This window comes from Heterodontus francisci, chromosome 25 (assembly GCF_036365525.1).
Source record: "Heterodontus francisci isolate sHetFra1 chromosome 25, sHetFra1.hap1, whole genome shotgun sequence".
In the NCBI taxonomy this organism is placed as follows: Eukaryota; Metazoa; Chordata; class Chondrichthyes; order Heterodontiformes; family Heterodontidae; genus Heterodontus; species Heterodontus francisci.
The window spans coordinates 70,579,950-70,600,957 of NC_090395.1; the positions used below are offsets into that span (position 1 = coordinate 70,579,950).

General features: G+C 42.8%; 1 protein-coding gene across 2 annotated transcripts in view; it reads right to left on the minus strand.

Annotated features, from left to right (window-relative positions):
• The window catches only part of cttnbp2nlb (CTTNBP2 N-terminal like b), a 91,369-nt gene extending 83,638 nt beyond the window's left edge, over positions 1-7,731 (minus strand). Inside the window, exon 1 of one of the 2 annotated variants that reach the window (XM_068057478.1) lies at positions 7,650-7,731. The gene's annotated coding sequence lies outside the window, so the exon portion shown is untranslated. The remainder of the gene's footprint in view (positions 1-7,649) is intronic. The other variant, XM_068057477.1, reaches the window with a different exon arrangement.
• Between the last annotated feature and the right edge of the window lie 13,277 nt (positions 7,732-21,008).

A 21,008-nucleotide genomic window follows, 5' to 3' on the forward strand; every position in this document is an offset into this window, starting at 1 on the left:
GTTTGAGTGAAAAGAAAATGCTAATGTTTTTCCTTGACTCTAGTTGGGGTGTCAGCGAAGAGGAATCATCAATTTAAAATTATTACAGAGGAGTGAGTAACAGAAACATTTTTGTGCAGAGGGCTGTCAGAGCATGGAATGTTTAGCCAAAAGTGGTTAAGACACAGATTACTGCATTTTTAAATTGAGAACCGGGTAAATATTGAAAACTGAGGAAAATACACATCTATGTGGAGATTGAGACAATGGGATTAAATTGCCCAAGCAAAGGGCCAGCACAGAGATCATCGCGCAAATAGCCTCCTTCAGTGCTGAGAAGGCAACATGCACTTACACATGTGCTAACGCCCATGAACATAACAGAGCAATTTAAACGAAGTGAACATTAAGCAGAATAGAGGGTTGTGAGGGGCATGGAGTGGGAATGGAAGAATTGACATTGGGCACTGTCAAAGAGATAAGTGTTTTGGAAACTTTTGAGGGTTGGAAGAAAGGTAGCAATATAGAGAGTGTTTCGTAGAGAATCTCAAAAGAGCAGGAAGATACTGGCTGAAAGATCAAGATGGGGAAGCATTAAGAGAGTCAGATGAACCTGTGGTGAGAGTTTGGAGACTCAGCTGCAAGAGATTTCCCAGTGTAAAGCAAAGCAGTGGAGGGATTTCTAAACGACAATGTGAAAAACTGATTAATCAGGGCACAGGAAGCCAATGGAACTTGGGGTGATGAGGGGGCAGTACTTTGTGGGGGAAGTGATTTGGGTTACATGGTTGTGAATTATTCTGAAATTATGAAAAGGGGATGCACAGAAGTTAGCCAGGACAATATTCAAGGGAGCTATATTTGTGGCAAAGAAGGCACAGATAACATGTGGAGAGGGTCATTTAAATTTTTTTTAAAAATTTGTTCACAGGATGTGGACATTGTTGTCAAGACCAGCAGTTACTGCTCATCTTGTGAAGGTGGTATAAGCTGCCTTCTTGAGCCACAATGCTATTAGCTAAGGTCATGTAGTTTTGGCTCATTCAGACTTTGATATTCAACAGCCAGTTTGATAACTGCAGCAATGGCTCCAAAGTAGCAAAGTTGGGCATCACTGACACACAAGAGGAACCCGTTTATGAAGGATCTTGCCGAGGCTAATGATGTAGATGATGAACAGGAGGGGACTAAAGATGAAGCTTTGGGAAACACCAGAAGTGACATAGTGGCCACAGGATAAGAAACCATTTGGGGAGATGTAATCACTGCACTGAGACAGGTGGGGGTGGAACCACAAAAAATGGTACACAGCAGTAGATCCAGAATGAAAGCCAGGGGTCTGGAATGTAATAGTGAAGTTGAAGACAGCAGAGAGGCAGTGATGGAGAGTCGTAGGTACAGTCACACAGGATCTCATGGGTAGCATTGACCAGGATAACCTTGCTGCTGTAGGCAGGCTCCAAACTAGAAGAGATTCAAATAAGGACAGAGTCACAATTCTGTTGTAATGAGGAGCAGGAACAGCAGATGGAAGTTAAAAGAAAAGGTCATTATTGCTTTGCTACAGCACAACTGGTCAATGTTTATTTAAAAAACTAAAAACCGTTAAGTCAGAGAAAGCCCTTGAAAAATATTCGAGTAGTTGTGACTTGCAATGATACAAATGAATTGTAGACAGTGTAGATGAACAATTATTTTTACGAGGACTGTTATTACTTTTAAGAGCTATTGCACATTTGCCTGAAGGGACTCTTTTTCAGAAGAAAGCAGGTGAGAGAAACACAAAACATTTGTACACTTAAAAAATTGCTCTCATCTTTGGAGATAAACATCCACTGTACTGCTCTCTGTTCTAAATATTCCCATCAGGTGCCAGTCACTGTGGTGCTGCTGAGCTCCAGTATATAAATGCAGAAATCTAATTGTTCAATAAATTGTAACTACATTGCGTGGGCCGGGGGGGGGGGGGGTGGGGGTGGGAAGAGAAATCCTGGTGCCCTTGTTCATTTTGCAACAAGAAATGTCCTTTAACAGCGGTTTCATCGACTCTGGCCTTTGACATTATCAGTTCCTTGAAAGTCAGGCTGTTTTTACCAAGGTGTCCAGTTGGTGGGAGGGCAAATTGCACAACTGCACTTCTGAAATGAAAAGTGCTCTTAGTGTATTCGTTATTAAAAAGTTTTCAAATTACAATGATTGTTAAGAACGCTTCCCATACAAACTGCATGTAGTTCACTGGAAGAAGGAATATATACTCTCCCTTAAGATGTTTATTGTCCCATTACTCCAAATAACATTGCCCAAATGGGGTGGTTAAGAATTAGAAGTGTATTAAAAAAAAGAGTGGAAAATGCAACTGATTACTCTCCAGCTTTGGTGAGCTGAAGCTCGGCTTGCAAACAACATGCTTAATCCCTTCATTTCAGATCATTGTTCCTTTCCTGCCACATTTGATCTTTTGTGACCCTGATGCAGCTGTTCCTTACTGAACAGAACAGCTCTTTGTCTGCTCTTTCTAAATGTGGAGTTTATCACTTTCCAGATTTAATTTCTTCTGCTTTAAGTAAATTTTCATGCAAGTGACAAGTTAATTAAGCACGTTCAATCAAAATCCTAAAAGCTCAATATTGCAAAATTTGTTTAAAATAAAAACCTTTTAGCGCAAGATTTGAACTGTAACAGGATTTTTCACATCATGGCACTTTGATGAAACTATCACATTTTAGATTCGTAATATTTTTAAAACAAGATTAAAATGTATAAATTAACTATTAAACAGCAACTCAATCATTGACTCTTAAATTTATATTAACAAAATAATCTGAGTTGTAAAGTTACACAGCAATAATTCACTTAAAATGGCATTAACCAGTGTATTTCAGATACACTGATACAAATTTCCTCTCTAGCTAATTTGAAGAGCATGTTTCTTTTTAAAAAAAAACAGCTTTGTTCCCAGCGAAAGGTCTTTTTGGCACAGGGAAGGAATGAGGAAATCCAACTTTGGAAGCTCTCCAAACTCCAAATATGACAATGTGTGGGCATTTCTAGATGCTGGAGTGCATGAAACTATGCATCATGGAGTAATGGATAAAGAAATGTGTGTTGCAAATTATGTGCAAACTCACTCAGAAAAGCTATTGAGCACACAATTTGTCCCTTGACTGGATATGAAGTAACTCACAAAATATCAAAGACTTGAGTGAGTTTCACAGATTTCACACGTATCTAAATTCTGTATTCAGTAACCTGCCAATAAGCAGTCAGCTTAACTCTTGTTTTAACATACATTAGTCTGGACCATCAAACTGGGGAGCGTTTTAATGTTTCTTGTGCCTTTATATGAAGTGGAAACTCCCCTCCAGAGATAATAAACTTCATCCTGAAAAAACCTTTCATCAGGAACTAAAGTTAGCAATAATGGCTAGATAGAACCTCTGGAGAGCCACTCCCAAGAGAAAGTGTTGCTCCATATCAGGCAAACAAAGGCTCTACCCATGTACATTTATTAGCAGCTTGATTTGGAGACACTCAAGTATGGTGACTTCTATATGCATCAGCTATGCAGATGAACAAATAAAAGCCACATAAATGAGATACATCATTGCCATGACTCACCAGACTTGGATGTTGAAAAGTCATTCATTCGGCAATAACGAAAAAGGAAGGCATACAGTAGGATTTATATCAGGCCAGTGATCATTTTGGCATTCAGCTTGGTAGCATGCAGAAACAAGTCAGTCATAATGCTCAGAATTTGCTGGATGGGCATCTTGCAGCTTGCAACGCAAGGTGGATTATATTCCTCACTATTCAACATTGCAAATTGCTAATAGTAAGAGGAGGTCAACAGGACATCTGGGACCTTGGTGAATAACAGGACCAATAGTCTAGCTCCTTAACCAATTAAATTTAAGGATAGAGACAGACAGCAAGTGAGAAGGAACCAGAAAGAATGAGTCAAGTAGTTACAGAAAGAGAAATAATGAGGGAATAAAGAAAGATTGGATAGGGAGAGAGAGAGAGAAACGCGAGCGAGAGATAAGAGAAAGGAAAATAAGAAAAAATTTAAAAATCGACAATTAAAAAATAAAACCTCTCTGAACAATTCACTAGCTGCTGGAATGACACTCCACTGTTTCAATTGTTTCCTTTCTGGGTCTCCAAGACTGGAAGTCATATCAGGGCCAAAAATCACCCGATTAATAAAGTCCTCACGCAGTGAAACAGCAGCCCTATTTACTGAGCAAATCCAGAATTTCATACTCATAGGGATGTTGAGTGAGAGCTTCCATTTTCGCAAGGCGAATGTCAGATCAGCGTGAATTGTCCAATAACTTGTGGCGTTTCACAACTCAGGGCATATCTCTCCCTCATCACAAGTTGCTGGTATTTTTTATCTACTAATCAGTGTATGCACATGAACTTGTTATTTTTTTCAGCTAATTCAGGGCCAATAACTCTGATATACCCACAACCTTGTATTCATTATTCCCATCTGATTGCTTAGTCTTGAGTGACCTGTGAGGAGGAAAGCATTTCTGGGTTTAACTATACCTCCATACAACTTTAAAAAAAATGATTTGTAAACAGTAGCACCCACAATCTTTACACGTGCTAGAAGTAAAATCCTAAAATGAAGGTTTTGCAACATTATGTTAACAATCCACAGCAATGATATTAGATTACATGGTGATCAAAGAATAATGTAATAAAGGACATTGGCAGTGAAAATGCAAACAGGCATGATGAAATACCAACTTCTACATAAAATAAATCAGACATTACTCTTTCAAAAATTGTTTTAAAGGCAAGTCTTATCATCATGGTACTTTAAAATACAAATCAGAAAACTGCAAAGAATTACTATCAACTTTATTTGTTTTGTTCCATTCATTTTCCCAAGGTGCTTCATAGGAGCAATTATCAAACAAAATTTGACACCAAGCCACCTAAGGTAATGTTAGGGCAGATGACCAAGAGCTTGGTCAAAGAAGTAGGTTTTAAGGAGCGTCTTAAAGGAGCAGAGGTAGAGAGGCAGAGATTTAGGAAGGGAATTCCAGAGCCTAATGCCTAATTAGAGGAGTGCAGAGATCTCACAGGGTTTTAGGATTGGAGATTACAGAACTAGGGAGAGGCAAGGCCAAGGAGGGATTTGAAAACAAGGATGAAAATTTTAAAAATCAAGGCGTTGCTTCACCAGGAGCCAATGTAGATTAGTAAGCACATGGATGATGGGGTCACCAGAGGTAAAGTTGCAGGTGCAGAAAAGCCATTCAGGTGATTATTTGCCTACACTTAGATAATGAAGAATGGAACCAGGTGAGAGCAGTCCCACCCAGCTGGACGATGGTGCAGAGGAGTTGGAGGAGGATGGTGTGGTAAACTGTGCCAATGGCTACAGACAGGTCAAGAAGGATAAGGAGGGATCTTTTACCTTTGGCATAGTCATTAGGATGTCATTTGTGAATTTGGTAACAGAAATAAACATTAAGAATATTGGCTGAAAGAGGTACTGAAATGTTAACACAGAATGACTAATAATATAGGTTAATTCAAACCCCACACACAGTCAGGCTTAGCTGCCTCTCCATGAACAGCATTCAACAATATAATTAGTACCCACTGATTAAACAGAAGTATTGTGACACAAAAAAAATACTTCAAGTGCATTGAATAAAACAAAAAGGATGTTAATCATGACTCATTTGATTTCAAAAATTGCTACAGATGGCTAGTCTTTCAAAAACTGATCTCACGTCAAATGTATATTCATGAGCTTGCTATAGCACCAGAGTGGCTCACAGCCAGCTATTATACAGTATAATGACAGCGGAATTTGTGATAAATCAATAAATAAGTGCATATGAATAATTATATGGAGAACATACCTTGAGGATTTACACAGGACAATGAAAAAATAAAAGAACTGAGACTGTCAGTATAATTCAGACTATGAGCCAATCTCCAAGTGAAATTAGATATCAGATGAGCAAATTAAGATAAAAAAAAATGATTCAGTGAAATAAATTCCTTGCAACAAAACGAGGCAATATCCATTTTCTTTCTGTAAATAATGGTCCTCTTAAAAAAAATCTGCAACATGCAACATTAAAATGTGTTATTTCACTCCACTGCAACTATTTCCTTCAATTTTCATGGAAATAGGAATTTTGCCCCTAAACAGTTACATATCAGCAAAATGAAACATTTTCTTAAAACATTTTTTTTAAAAAAAGGAATAGTTCCTTTTCAAGTGGTATTTCTGCTTTATTAAAAAAATAGGGAACTTTGCTAGATAAAGAATATCACGTGTACTTCCGCTCTCAAGTCAGAAATAACTCAAATTTATATATTTCCTTCCGTACCCTCAGAATGATCCCAATCGCTTCACATCCAACTAAGTACTTTTGAAGTGCAAGAAAGTAAGAACTTGCAATTATATACCGTCTTTCATGACGTCACAGGCATTTAAATACTTTTGAAGTATAGTTCTCATGTAGGAAACATGATAGCCAATTTGCACACAGCATGCTCTTACAAGCAGCAATGAGAGAATGACGAGACCATTTGTCTTTTAGGGATGTTGGATGAAGGATAAATATTGGCCAGGACACCAGGGAGAACTCCCCTGCTCTTCTTTGAAATAATCGACATTGGATCTTTTACATGCACCCAAGAGGCCTGATGGGGCCTCAGTTTGACGTCTCATCCAAAAGACAGCACCTCCGACAGTGCAACACTCCCTCAGCGCTGCACCAGAAACGTCATTCTGGATTATAGGCTCAAGTCTCTGCGACACTGCTTACATGTAGGGGAAAAAAGTCAGCCAATTTGCACACTGCAAGATCCCACATACAGCAATGAGAAATGCCCAGTTAGTTAATTTGCCTTGATGGTGAATGTTGGGCAGGATGCCGGGAGAGAACAGCTCTCCTCTTCCACAAACAAAAGCTTTAGGGGTTTATTTTGTTGTGGACGTTAGGCTCTGCTTTATTCCTGTGAAGCGATGTGAAAGAACTAGATTTACCAAATGACCGCTGGACCTGGGACTTCACAACTGTAGTTTTGCTGTATTTTTGGCTGTCTAAAAGAGTCACAAAATCAGTGTGGATTCCCTCATGGTCCAACTACACACCAAACTCAAAAAGAGGGAAAGAAAATCAAGTTCAGCAAAAGATTTAAACAGAAAGGTTCTTTTCTTTGTTTTAAAAAAAAAGTACTCCGTTCTCTATATATTTTAACTTAGGAGCTTTTTTCAACACAATAGATTATGGTTTGAATCCTACCAAGTGTGGAAGTTGAAAGAAAACCACAGAAGGATTAAAAAAAAAACACAGAAGGATTTAAAAAAAAACTATAGACTTACAGAAAGAATTTTATTGTAATTCATAATTTTTATTCTTTTATACAGACCCTGATGCAAATCCATTCCGGTTTGTGGCTCCACATTAAAAAAAAAACCTCATTCCAGCTCCTTTTACCAATATAAAAACTGACTGGGAAAAGAAAACCAAAAAGCTTGAAAGAAATTAAAATGAAATTGAGGGAGAAAGAGAAAAAATTACTCATGAGAGGAAAAAATAATTACCTCAGAAATAAAAATCGACAAAAATCATCACTTACCAAAATATCGAAGAGAAACGTGTTATATAAGGATAAAAACTTACATTTAATAATTTTTTTCCCTTCCTTTCCTCTCCGAAGCCGGGTGGAAAATCTCAGCTTCTTTTCTCTCTCTCTCACTTTTTTTTCGCCCGCCTCTTTCAGCCCAAGACGTCATCGCTGTTGACTGACAGCCACTTTGCACAAGGGCGAGCCGAGCTTTGGTGCGCTTCTTCGCCAATCGTGTGCGTCTGGGGGCGGGTGGTGGGTGGGGCTCACGCTTGTCCCAACCCCCCCCCTTGCGCCTGCAGCGTTGTCTGTCAAAAATCGCGCAGGCGTAATAGTGAGGCCCCCAGGCGGTGGGCGGGGCCTCCGATTTCCTTTTATTTCTCAGTCGCGCGCTGGTGATTGTGAGGTTACTTCCGGTGGGTGGGGTCTTTCCTTCAATGACAGAAAGTTTAGATCCAACTTTGCATCCAACTGTGGAAGTTCAAATAAGGTAGTTCTCTTAAATATCTTTGGCTACTTATAACTTTAAATAATTTTTGCAATTTTAATTGTTTTCTTAGTGTGTCAATAGTTTGCACTAAGGGAGAAAAATGTTGAAAAAAAATGAACTGAAGTACAACATGCACCACCAACAACAACTTGTACTTATCTAACACCTTTTAATGTCGCAAGAAGTCTCATGTCGACAGATCAAGTTTTTTCTTAAAGCATTAGATATATTAAAGAATATTAATGGTGGTACAGTGGTTAGCACCGCAGCCTCACAGCTTCATGGACCTGGGTTCAATTCTGGGTACTGACTGTGTGGAGTTTGCAAGTTCTCCCTGTGACCGCGTGGGTTTCCGCCGGGTGCTCCGGTTTCCTCCCACAGCCAAAGACTTGCAGATTGATAAGTAAATTGGCCATTGTAAATTGCCCCTAGTATAGGTAATTGGTAGGGGAATTGAGGGAAGGTGGGGATGTGGTAGGAATATGGGACTAATGTAGGATTAGTATAAATGGGTGGTCGATGGTCGGCACAGACTCGGTGGGCCGAAGGGCCTGGCTCTCCGATTGACCATTGGTATTGCTAAAGGATGAGTAACAATCCAAGTTTACTGTTTGCTTATTTGGGTGGGTTTAATTGGATGCATTTAGGTTCAAAGGTTTAGTTTAATTTAAAAGGAGTGGTGCAATGACATAAGGCGATGGTGGCCAGGCTTTTTAAGCTCAACAGCCTGGAAAGAAAATAGTCTTGTATTACATAACTTGCTTTTACTTACTACCTTTCATCAGTACAGAGCCCAAGGTTAAAATCTACCATATGCCACTGCGATTCTGTCATATACTAGTAGAGGTAGTCCACCAAAATCTAATATAGATTTAAAAGCCCATTTTGACACTTACTATACTGTCTCTTATTCTAGAGGGATTGGTTATTGAGCTTTATTTGTTGAATGACTGATAAAGCAAACAAACCTTAGCCTCTGTCCCACTCTGATCCTGCTCCTGGTCATGGACTGGGTGTGGCAAAGGGGAGTAAGCCCCGATGGTGTGTGACCATCCAAGTGTGCTATGAATGGCCTTTCAGTGCAAATGCAGCGGAAAGTTACTGAACTTAAAGCAGATAATTCACTGGTAAAAATTGAATTTTACAAGATCCCATTCTGATGCTTATTAAATTGTCTTTACCTCCAATTCTGGCTTCTTGAGCATCCTGATTTTAATTGCTGCCCTAGCTGACAGCTGCCAAGGCTCTAAGTTGTAGAATACCCTCCCTAAACCTCTCTACCCCTCTCCTCCTTTTTAAGATGCTGCTTAAAACCTACTTCTTTGGCCAAGCTTTTGGTCACCAGCACGAAAATCTCCTGTTGTTTGGTGTCAAATTTTGTTTGATAACACTCTTGTAAAACTCCTTGGGACATTTTACTACGTTAAAGGCGCTATATAAATGCAAGTTGTTGTTTAGATTCTTTCCCTGTAAAGAGTCCCCTTTTTAAATAAGCCTTTGAAGCGTGAGAGATTTATAACTGATTTGTGAGATATTTTTATGCATGTAGTAAATAGATTCCTTCCAGGAGAAAGTCTATAATACTGTTTTTGCTCCTGTTCGCCACGGTGACCTTTTAGTTATTGAGTAACCATTGCTTATAAGAATGTACAAACAGGGTTTCATGGCCTCCCCACAAAATGTTGCTTATTTATGCCACAAGGCAGCAAGCTCGTAAAGTGCTCCCATTAATAAGGTACTCGGTGTGTGTGGCTCCCAAAGGCAGCGTTCTGCTCTTTTATGCAGCGTAGTGCATGGTGCTTTATAGCTGAAGATGTATTGACACTTAAGTGGACAGGCTGTGTTTCTGGAACGGCTGTGTTGTGATCATCTGCTTTGCAAATCCCTGCCATGTCAAGGAGGAAAAGAAAGCATTCTCTTTCAAGACTTCCTGAAAGAAAGGGAGATCTTGTATTTATATAGCGCCAGTCACAACTCAAGAACCTCCCAAAGTGCTTTGCTGCCAATTTTGAAGTCTAGTCACTGTTGTAATGTAGTGAAAATAGCAGCCGTCTTATGCACAGCAAGCTCCCACAAACAGTTATGAGATAATGATGGGTAATTCTGAATTGGTGATGTTGGTTGAGTGATAAATATTGGCCCGGACACTGGGGAGAGTTACTCTTGGAATCGTGCTGTGAGTCTTTTATGTCCACCTGAGAGGGAAGGCAGGGTTAACATCTTATCCAAGAGATGTTACCTCTGACCGTGCAGCACTCTCCCGTTACTGCAATGGGAGTGTAGGCCTGGATTATGTGCTAAATCTGTGGAGTGGGTCTTGAACCCATGACCTTCAGATTTGGAGGTGAGAATGTTACCCACTGAGCCACTGCTGGCACCGTAGATCTGTACAGTTGTTGTGGTACAGCAAGATAAGGTCTGTATGGAGGCCCCCAAAGGATCAGTGTGCAAGTGATCTGCACACTGGCAGTAAGCAGTACAGGCTGATAAATTCCAGGGTCAGTTGTCCGTCTGTGAAGAGACAATGCATCTCAGTCTGGTTAGTAGCTAGGAGGTTGCTAAAATCACCCTTAGAAGCCCTCGGCTTTGGAGGGGAAAATATTAACCACGTTTTCTGCTTCTGATCACTATCTTGCCTGGAGACGTTAGCGTGGACTTTGGGTGAGATATGCAGTTAGAACAGCTTGCTGATATTTCCTGTTAAGCTTGTACATTACTTCACCTACATGGCCCTGCTTAAAGGGGAACTGCTGGTTCCCATACTTCAGTAAAAGTTCGAAGAACAGAAAATGCTGGAAATACTTAGCAGGTTTAGCAGCATTTGTGGAGAAAGAGAGTTTGTGTTTCAGGTTGGTGACACTTTGTCAGAACTCTCCAATAAGAGTTGGTGTTTACAGGAGACGGGAAGGCGAGCCCTTACTTGGACTACTCCAGATGACATCGCTACACTTCCATTTTATCGGTGCTCCGATTGCTTGGTTTGGAAGTTCAGGACTGATGTTAGGCAACACTTATTTGTGAGAAGACTGCTGAATATCTTCTGTGTGGGGTAATTTTTTAAAAGTTGAATTCTCAGGATGTGGGCGTTGCAGGAAAGGTCAGCATTTATTGCCCACCCCCAGTTACCTCGAAACAGCTAAGTTGCTCACGAGGCCATTTCAGAGGGTGGTTGAGTGTCAATTATGTTGGTGTGGGGTGGGAGTCACCTATAGGTCAGACCAGGTAAGGACAGCAGGTTGCCTTCTCTAATACAAAAGCAAAATATTGTGGATGCTGGAAATCTGGAATAAAAACAGAAAATACTGGAAATACTCAGCAGATCTGGCAACATCTGCAGAGAAAGAAACAGAGTTAACATTTCAGCTCAGAACTAGAAATGATTAGAGATGGAACAGGTTTTAAGCAAGTACAGAGGAAGAACAAAGGGGTCTGTGATAGGGTGGAAGGCAGGAGAGATTAAATGATAAAAGGGGTGCTGGTGTAAGACAAAAGGGGATGGTAAAGGGACAAGTAAAGAAATGAGATGTTTAGAGAAGGTGGAAAGGGAAAAAGCAAAATCATTGGCAATAGCTGCGATCTGGAAAGAAAAATGGAAGCACAGGCTATGATCGGAATTGTTGAACTCAATAACTGAGTCTGGAAGGCTTTAGAGTGCTCTTCTCATCTCATCTTACTTAAAACCTGTTACGCTTTTCCAGTTCTGATGAAAGGTCATTGACCTGAAACATAAGCTCTATTATTCTTTCCACAGATGCTGCCAGATCTGCTGAGCATTTCCAACATTTTCTGTTTATATTTCAGATTTCTTTCCCTAATGGACATTTGTAATAGAGGCAAAACTGCTTGGAGCCCATCTATCTGTATTTCGCCTTTTGTGACTGACTGCTGTCTTGTTTGACAGTGAAGTGGATATTTATGTCCAAGCGCGAAATACAGAAGTTTATCTTTGGCCTCCTTATCTCGAGAGACAATGGGCAAGCGCCTGGAGGTGGTCAGTGGTTTGTGGAGCAGCGCCTGGAGTGGCTATAAAGGCCAATTCTAGAGTGACAGGCTCTTCCACAGGTGCTGCAGAAAAATTTGTTTGTCGGGGCTGTTACACAGTTGGCTCTTCCCTTGCGCCTCTGTCTTTTTTCCTGCCAACTGCTAAGTCTCTTCGACTCGCCACACTTTAGCCCCGTCTTTATGGCTGCCCGCCAGCTCTGGCGGATGCTGGCAACTGCCTCCCACGACTTGTGATCAATGTCACACGATTTCATGTCGCGTTTGCAGACGTCTTTAAAGCGGAGACATGGACGGCCGGTGGGTCTGATACCGGTGGCGAGCTCGCTGTACAATGTGTCCTTGGGGATCCTGCCATCTTCCATGCGGCTCACATGGCCAAGCTATCTCAAGCGCCGCTGACTCAGTCGTGTGTATAAGCTGGGGATGTTGGCCGCCTCGAGGACTTCTGTGTTGGAGATACGGTCCTGCCACCTGATGTCAAGTATTCTCCGGAGGCAGCGAAGATGGAATGAATTGAGATGCCGCTCTTGGCTGACATACATTGTCCAGGTCTCGCTGCCGTAGAGCAAGGTACTGAGGACACAGGCTTGATACACTCGGACTCTTGTGTTACGTGTCAGTGCGCCATTTTCCCACACTCTCTTGGCCAGTCTGGACATAGCAGTGGAAGCCTTTCCCATGCGCTTGTTGATTTCTGCATCAAGAGACAGGTTACTGGTGATAGTTGAGCCGAGGTAGGTGAACTCTTGAAGTGAAGCATAGGGAAACACTCCCCTCTACTGGAGGAGCTCATCACAGCACCATGTGCTAAAGCCTGGCTCTGGTATAAAATTGAAACCCGACCCAGGCCTCACCCGACAACAGCCCCCACCACCGCACCCCCCCCCCCCCCCCCCCCCTGCCGCCTCAAACCCGGCCCGAGTCCTTTAATTTCTTTTCATACCCGACCCAAAAATATCAAACGTATTATTGAGACAGAAAAAAAAATTGTAGATTTAAAAAGAAAACAATACCACCAGCTAATGGGAACGGCAATTAGTAGTGTAATCTGGAAATCTGCATCAGTACTACTGTCAGAGAGTTCCCAAACTCTGCTAGGGTGCCTAAGGTAGACAAGATAAGTCAACGAGCGTGCGAATGAGCCACCCACACTACTCTTACATTAGCAGATAGTTCAGGAACCCAGACATGGTGCTGTCAGAGAGCATAACCAACTTTTGTCTGTTTTAGATCCTCTGCTACTTACTTCTTCGTCTTCAATATTGAGGAAGGAGGTACTTGTTGCATTCCGGTCCCTGTACAATTTGAGTAGACGTCGAGGGAAATTTCTAGTTTAGAAACTTATGGAAATGACACAGGAAGACTAGCTGGCCCATCAAGACTGCCCCACACCACTACCACTGCTAAATACTTCTTCCCTCTCCCTAACTCGCATCTTAATCTACTAGGAGTGGCAAAAAACAAAAAAACCCTGGCCAATGCGGGGAAAAAACTCAGTAAATTTCCTCTCCAATGCCCTGCTGCTCTGGCAGTCGAAAACCTGTCCAGAAGATTACATGGACTACGTGTTTCCTATAAAGAAATTTACCTTCTATATGACGCAGTCTTTCTCACTGAGGAACTGATCGAGCTCCCTCTTGAAGCCGTTGAGAAAGTCAGCACTGACCACACCAGCTGGCAGTGTATTCCAGAGGCTCTACATTCTCTGGGGAAAGAACCACCTAACATCCTGTCCATTCCTACGCGTACATGGTTTGATTTTTTTGTTAGTTAAGCTCATAGATGGTTTCCTCTCTGCAGTGTGACTGTTTCACAGTAGCAGACAAATCAGTTGGAAAGTAATGGGGCGAAGGCTTGCTTTTGAAAATCAATCAACATTACTTCTACAGCCATTGTAGATGGTTTGAAATTATCTACATTTGATGGTAAAATATTGAATTAATAATGCTACACTGTTTGATAAAAGCAAAATACTGCAGATGCTGGAAATCTGAAATAAAAACAAGAAATGCTGGAACCACTCAGCAGGTCTGGCAGCATCTGTGAGAAGAGAAGTCAGAGTTAACGTTTCGGGTCAGTGACCCTTCTTCGGGACTCCACTGTTTAATGTCTACAAAATGGATTTGACATGAATCAAAGTTTCTAGAGATAGCGAACTCTCTCTTCACTCCCATGGAACAGAACTCTAGCCCTTTGGGATCAGAGGAATACTTCATTCAAGGAACACGAGCTAATGTTAGGTTGACAAATATAGACTGTAACGGCAGATTAATATACCAGGGTGTTTTAGTTCATTACTGTGGAAGATTTAGAATTTATACTTGGATGGCCAGGTGATTATTCAAACCCCCCCCCTGTCCCATATACACAGGAAAAAAAACTGCACAATGCCAATTAATGTCTAGATTAGATACAATAAATATTGGTTGTATGCATTTTCATTTTTAATATTTGCATTTGAAACCCTAGATTACCAAAACTAAGATAACTCGAGTATAAGTTAGTTTCTCACCCACTCAGTAATGAAAATTAAGTAAGTTGGATCCTGTGTTTTGGCTTATCTCCTAATTCCTAGTGGATTTTGTCCACAAGATCCATTGATGTCAATGGCACTCTCTTTCAATCATAATGAGGAAGCTTTCCAGATGTACATCACACAATAGCTACAACATGACTTTCTGCATTAACAATCCCATCATGGAATTCCATGGTAGGCTTTTTTTTGTCCTCTTTCAATAACTGGGTAGATTTAAGTCTTGAAAATTTTTTTTTTAATGTTAAGACAAATCATCAACATGCTTAAATCCAGGGTGGTCTGGGCAGGGCACTACAGCTATTTTTCCAAGTCTGCACTTGCAATGTTAAAACAAACAAGTTCATAAGTTATATTTTAAGCATGTGTTACATATGAAATGAGACATTAGTGTTCCTTTAGAGGCTAATTTTAACTCACATGACTGTTACTCAAATTATCAAGTAAATTTCATACCATTTTGTCAGCCATTATAACTGAAATATGAATGGACCCTGCAATCTACTCCTGGGTTTCTTTTGGGCAGAGAAGGCAGCCTCTAATTTGTGTTATTGAATTTCATACTTGAAACCAGTCTGGGAAAAATAAAACGTGTTCCCACATTTTAAAATGTTTTTTTTAATCATAATAGTGAAAAGTTTGGTTTAAAATGTCACACTTAAGTTTTAATACATAATATGTATTCATATTGGACCTGACACATGTAGTCGGGTTTGTTCAGGTCGGGTAGCCAGGCTTTACCATGTGCATTGAAACCAAAAAGCTACAGTATAATATACAGGAATGGACAGAATGAGGCTGGAGATATATGCTAAGCCAGTGTGCATCCTTAGAAAGAGCTTTCATTATACAGAGCCTTATTGCAACTCGCATTGGTGTCATCCTTGGCCCATGTTGCATTCGCCCCTTATTCATTGCCCCACCATTGGCGGCAGCCTGTAGCTGCCTGGGATTCCCTCACTAAATCCCTCTGCCGGTCACTTCCATTTTTTTGAAAACTGCGTTAAAACTCACCGTTTTGATCCAAGTTACATAAATGTGGGAGGACGTAAAATTCAGGGAGGATGTCACTTAAGGCAGAGTTGAAATGTTTTATCCGTCACTTCAGAAAGTGACCAATGTATTAATACCCTCAACGATACAGTTATCTATTCTTTTCCGCTTAGAATTCCGCCAAGATGAAAGCAGCATCTGTTGAAGTTACGACTGCCAACAAAAGTAGGGCTCTGTCTCTCACTGATCCCAGGTAGGTACAGCATGGGCTCGAAGCAGGACAGGCTGACTGGCCTACTCCAGTCACTAATTTCAGTATTTTTCTTATAATGTTGAGGGTATGGTTGATTTCTGGGCATCTCAGCACTGACCCCCTTTGTGTCCCCATTCTGTACCTCCTGACAGGAATGTTTTTGCAGCCATCGCATCTCAGCACAGGAACAGCTCAGTTGTGCTGAGTTTATGGTTCACTGATGTCTAGCCCCTTTCCCCTGCCCCCTTTCTTCTTTCCAACATCTTTCATTTCTCTTTCCTCCTCTCCCCTTGTCTCCCTTGCCTGCTGCCCGACCTATATTTGCCTATTACAGAGCCTGACTGCCATCCCAGGTTCGGTGAACTATAGCGCTGGCTTCGCAATCCTCAACGTTTAAAAAAAATTCTCTCATGGGATGTGGGCGTCGCCGGCCAGGCCAGCATTTATTGCCCATCCCTAATTGCCCTTGAGAAGGTGGTGGTGAGCTGCCTTCTTGAACCGCTGCAGTCCATGTGGGGTCGGTACACCCACAGTGCTGTTAGGAAGGGAGTTCCAGGACTTTGACCCAGCGACAGTGCAGGAACGGCGATATAGTTCCAAGTCAGGATGGTGTGTGACTTGGAGGGGAACTTGCAGGTGGTGCTGTTCCCATGTATGTGCTGCCCTTGTCCCTCTAGTTGGTAGAGGTCGCGGGTTTGGAAGGTGCTGTCTAAGGAACCTTGGTGCATTGCTGCAGTGCATCTTGTAGATGGTACACACTGCTGCCACTGTGCGTCGGTGGTGGAGGGAGCGAATGTTTGTAGATGGGGTGCCGATCAAGCGGGCTGCTTTGTCCTGGATGGTGTCGAGCTTCTTGAGTGTTGTTGGAGCTGCACCCATCCAGGCAAGTGGAGAGTATTCCATCACACTCCTGACCTGTGCCTTGTAGATGGCGGACAGGCTTTGGGGAGTCAGGAGGTGAGTTACTTGTCTCCGGATTCCTCGTCTCTGACCTTCTCTTGTAGCCACGGTATCTATATGGCTACTCCAGTTCAGTTTCTGGTCGATGGTAGCCCCTAGGATGTTGATCGTGGGGGATTCAGCGATGGTAATGCTGTTGAATGTCAAGGGGAGATGGTTAGATTCTTTCTTGTTGGAGATGGTCATTGCCTGGCACTTGTGTTATAGAACATAGAAAATACAGCACAGAACAGGCCCTTCGGCCCACGATGTTGTGCCGATCCTTTGTCCTCTGTCAAGGACAATTTAATCTATACCCCATCATTCTCCTTTATCCATATACCTATCTAAAAGCCGTTTGAAAGTCCCTAAAGTTTCTGACTCAACAACTTCCCCAGGCAAGGCATTCCATGCCCCGACCACTCTCTGGGTAAAGAACCTTCCCCTGACATCCCCCTTATATCTCCCACCCTTCACCTTAAATTTATGACCCCTTGTAACGCTTTGCTCCACCCGGGGAAAAAGTTTCTGACTGTCTACCCTATCTATTCCCCTGATCATCTTATAAACCTCTATCATGTCACCCCTCATCCTTCTCCGTTCTAATGAGAAGAGGCCTAGAATGTTCAGCCTTTCCTCGTAAGACTTATTCTCCATTCCAGGCAACATCCTGGTAAATCTCCTCTGCACCCTCTCCAAGGCTTCCACATCCTTCCTAAAATGAGGCGACCAGAACTGCACACAGTACTCCAAATGAGGCCTTACCAAGGTCCTGTACAGCTGCATCATCACCTCACGGCTCTTAAATTCAATCCCTCTGCTAATGAACGCTAACACCCCATATGCCTTCTTCACAGCCCTATCCACTTGAGTTGCAACTTTCAACGATCTGTGCACATAGACCCCAAGGTCTCTCTGCTCCTCCACATGCCCAAGAACCCTACCGTTAACCCAGTATTTTGCATTCGTGTTTGTCCTTCCAAAATGGACGACCTCACACTTTTCAGGGTTAAACTCCATCTGCCACTTTTCAGCCCAGCACTGCAACCTATCCAAGTCCCTTTGCAGACGACAATAGCCCTCCTCGGTATCCACAACTCCACCAACCTTTGTATCATCTGCAAATTTACTGACCCACCCTTCGACTTCCTCATCCAAGTCGTTAATAAAAATCACAAACAGGAGAGGACCCAGAACTGATCCCTGTGGCACGCCACTGGTAACTGGGCTCCAGGCTGAGTATTTACCATCTAAGACCACTCTCTGCCTTCTATCAGTTAGCCAATTCTTAATCCAACTGGCCACATTCCCCACTATCCCATGCCTCCTGACTTTCTCCATAAGTCTACCATGGGGGACCTTATCAAATGCCTTACTAAAATCCATGTACACCACATCCACTGGTTTACCCTCATCCACTTGCTTGGTCACCTGCTCAAAGAATTCAATCAGGCTTGTGAGGCAAGACCTACCCCTCACAAAACCGTGCTGACTGTCCCGAATCAAGCAGTGTCTTTCCAGATGCTCAGAAATCCTATCCCTCAGCACCTTTTCCATCAACTTGCCTACCACCGAAGTAAGACTAACTGGCCTGTAATTCCCAGGGTTGTTCCTATTTCCTTTCTTGAACAGGGGCACAACATTTGCCACCCTCCAATCACCTGGTACCACCCCCGTCAACAGAGAAGATGAAAAGATCATTGCCAGCGGCTCTGCAATTTCATCCCTTGCTTCCCATAACATCCTTGGATATACCCCGTCAGGCCCGGGAGACTTGTCTATCTTCAAGTTATTCAAAAACCCCAACACATCTTCCCTCCTAACGAGCACTTCCTCGAGCTTACCAGTCTGTTTCACACCGTCCTCTTCAGTAATACACCCCTTCTCATTCGTAAATACCGAAGAGAAGTACTCATTCAAAACCTCACTTATCTCTTCCGGCTCAACACACAGTCTCCCGCTATTGTCCTTGACCGGACCTACGGTCCCCCTAGTCATCCTCATATTTCTGACATACGCGTAAAAGGCCTTGGGGTTTTCTTTTATCCTACCCGCCAAGCATTTTTCATGCCCTCTCTTAGCTCTCCTAATCCCTTTCTTCAGATCCTTCCTGGCCATCTTGTATCCCTCCAGAGCTATGCCTGTGCCCTTTTTCCTCAACCTTATATACGCATCCTTCTTCTTCCTAACAAGACTCTCAACCTCTCTTGTCAACCACGGTTCCCTCACATGACCATCCCTTCCCTGTCTGACAGGGACATGCTTATCAATGGCCCCTACTATCTGCTCCTTGAAAAAGTTCCACATTTCGACCGTGCCCTTCCCTGCCAGCATATGCTCCCAACTTATGCTCCTCAGTTCCTGCCTGACAGCATCATATCTACCCTTCCCCCAATTGTAAACCTTGCCCTGTTGCACATACCTATCCCTCTCCATTACCACAGTGAATGCTACAGAATTGTGATCACTATCTCCAAAGTGCTCGCCCACCAACAGCTCTATCACTTGCCCTGGTTCATTACCTAGTACCAAATCCAATATTGCCTCCCCTCTGGTCGGGCAGTCTACATACTGAGTCAGAAAAGCTTCCTGGACATACTGCACAAACACTACCCCATCCAAACTATTCGATCTAAAGAGTTGCCAATCAATATTTGGGAAGTTGAAATCCCCCATAATTACTACCCTGTGACTTCTGCTCCTTTCCAAAATCTGTTTCCCAATCTGCTCTTCCACCTCCCTGCTGCTATTGGGGGGCCGATAGAAAACTCCCATCAAGGTGACTGCTCCTTTCCTGTTCCTGACCTCAACCCACAGTGCCTCAGTCGGCAGATCCTCCTCGAAAATTCTTTCAGCAGTTGTTACACTATTTCTAACTCTGCTCCGCACCTTTAAAGAAAATACCTACCCAGGAGTCCTTGCTGCCGTCCAGCTTCCGGTTCCTCCCGCGCCAAAAGTAACTTGAACACAAGGAAAACAGTAAGTACAACTTTTAAAACACAGCTCCTGGTGCCTTCACTTACCCACCGAAGAGTCGCTACCTTCTCCTGCTGCTCCGCCGGGAAATCGTTGCGTGAATGTTACTTGCCACTTATCAGCCGAACCTGGGTATTGTCCAGGTCTTGCTGCATTTCTACACTGACTGCTTCAGTATCTGAGGAGTCACGAATGGTGCTGAACATTGTGCAATCATCAGTGAACATCCCCACTTCTGACCTTATGATTGAAGGAAGGTCCTTGATGAAGCAGCTGAAGATGGTTGGGCCTAGGACACTACCCTGAGGAACTCCTGCAGTGATGTCCTGGAGCTCAAACGATTGACCTCCAACAACCACAACCATCTTCCTTTGCGCTAGGTATGACTCCAGGCAGCGGAGGGTTTTCCCCCTGATTCCCATTGACCTCAGTTTTGCCAGGGCTCCTTGATACCATACTCAGTCAAATGCTGCCTTGATGTCAAGCGCAGTCACTCTCAACTCACTTCTTGAGTTCAGCTCTTTTGTCCATGTTGGAACCAAGGCTGTAATGAGGTCAGGAGCTGAGTGGCCCTGGCGGAACCCAAACTAAGCGTCACCTGAGCAGGTTGTTGCTAAGCAAGTGCCGCTTGATGGCACTGTTGATGACACCTTCCATCACTTTACTGATGATTGAGAGTAGGCTGATGGGGCGGTAATTGGCTGGGTTGGATTTGTCCTGCTTTTTGTGTACAGGAAATACCTGGGCAATTTTCCACATAGCCGGGTATATGCCAGTGTTGTAGCTGTACTGGAACAGCTTGGCTAGGGGCGTGGCAAGTTCTGGAGCACAAGTCTTCAGTACTATTGCCGGAATATTGTCAGTGCCCATAGCTTTTGCAGTATCCAGTGCCTTCTGTCGTTTCTTAATATCACGTGGAGTGAATCGAATTGGCTGAAGTCTGGCATCTGTGATGTTGGGGACTTCAGGAGGAGGCTGAGATGGATCATCAACTCGGCACTTCTGGCTGAAATTGTTGCAAATGCTTCAGCCTTATCTTTCGCACTGATGTGCTGGACTCCCCCATCATTGAGGATGGGGATATTTGTGGAGCCACCTCCTCCAGTTAGTTGTTTAATTGTCCACCTCCATTCTCGGCTGGATGTGGCAGGACTGCAGAGCTTAGATCTGATCCGTTGGTTATGGGATCGCTTAGCTCTGTCTATCGCACGCTGCTTACGCAGTTTGGC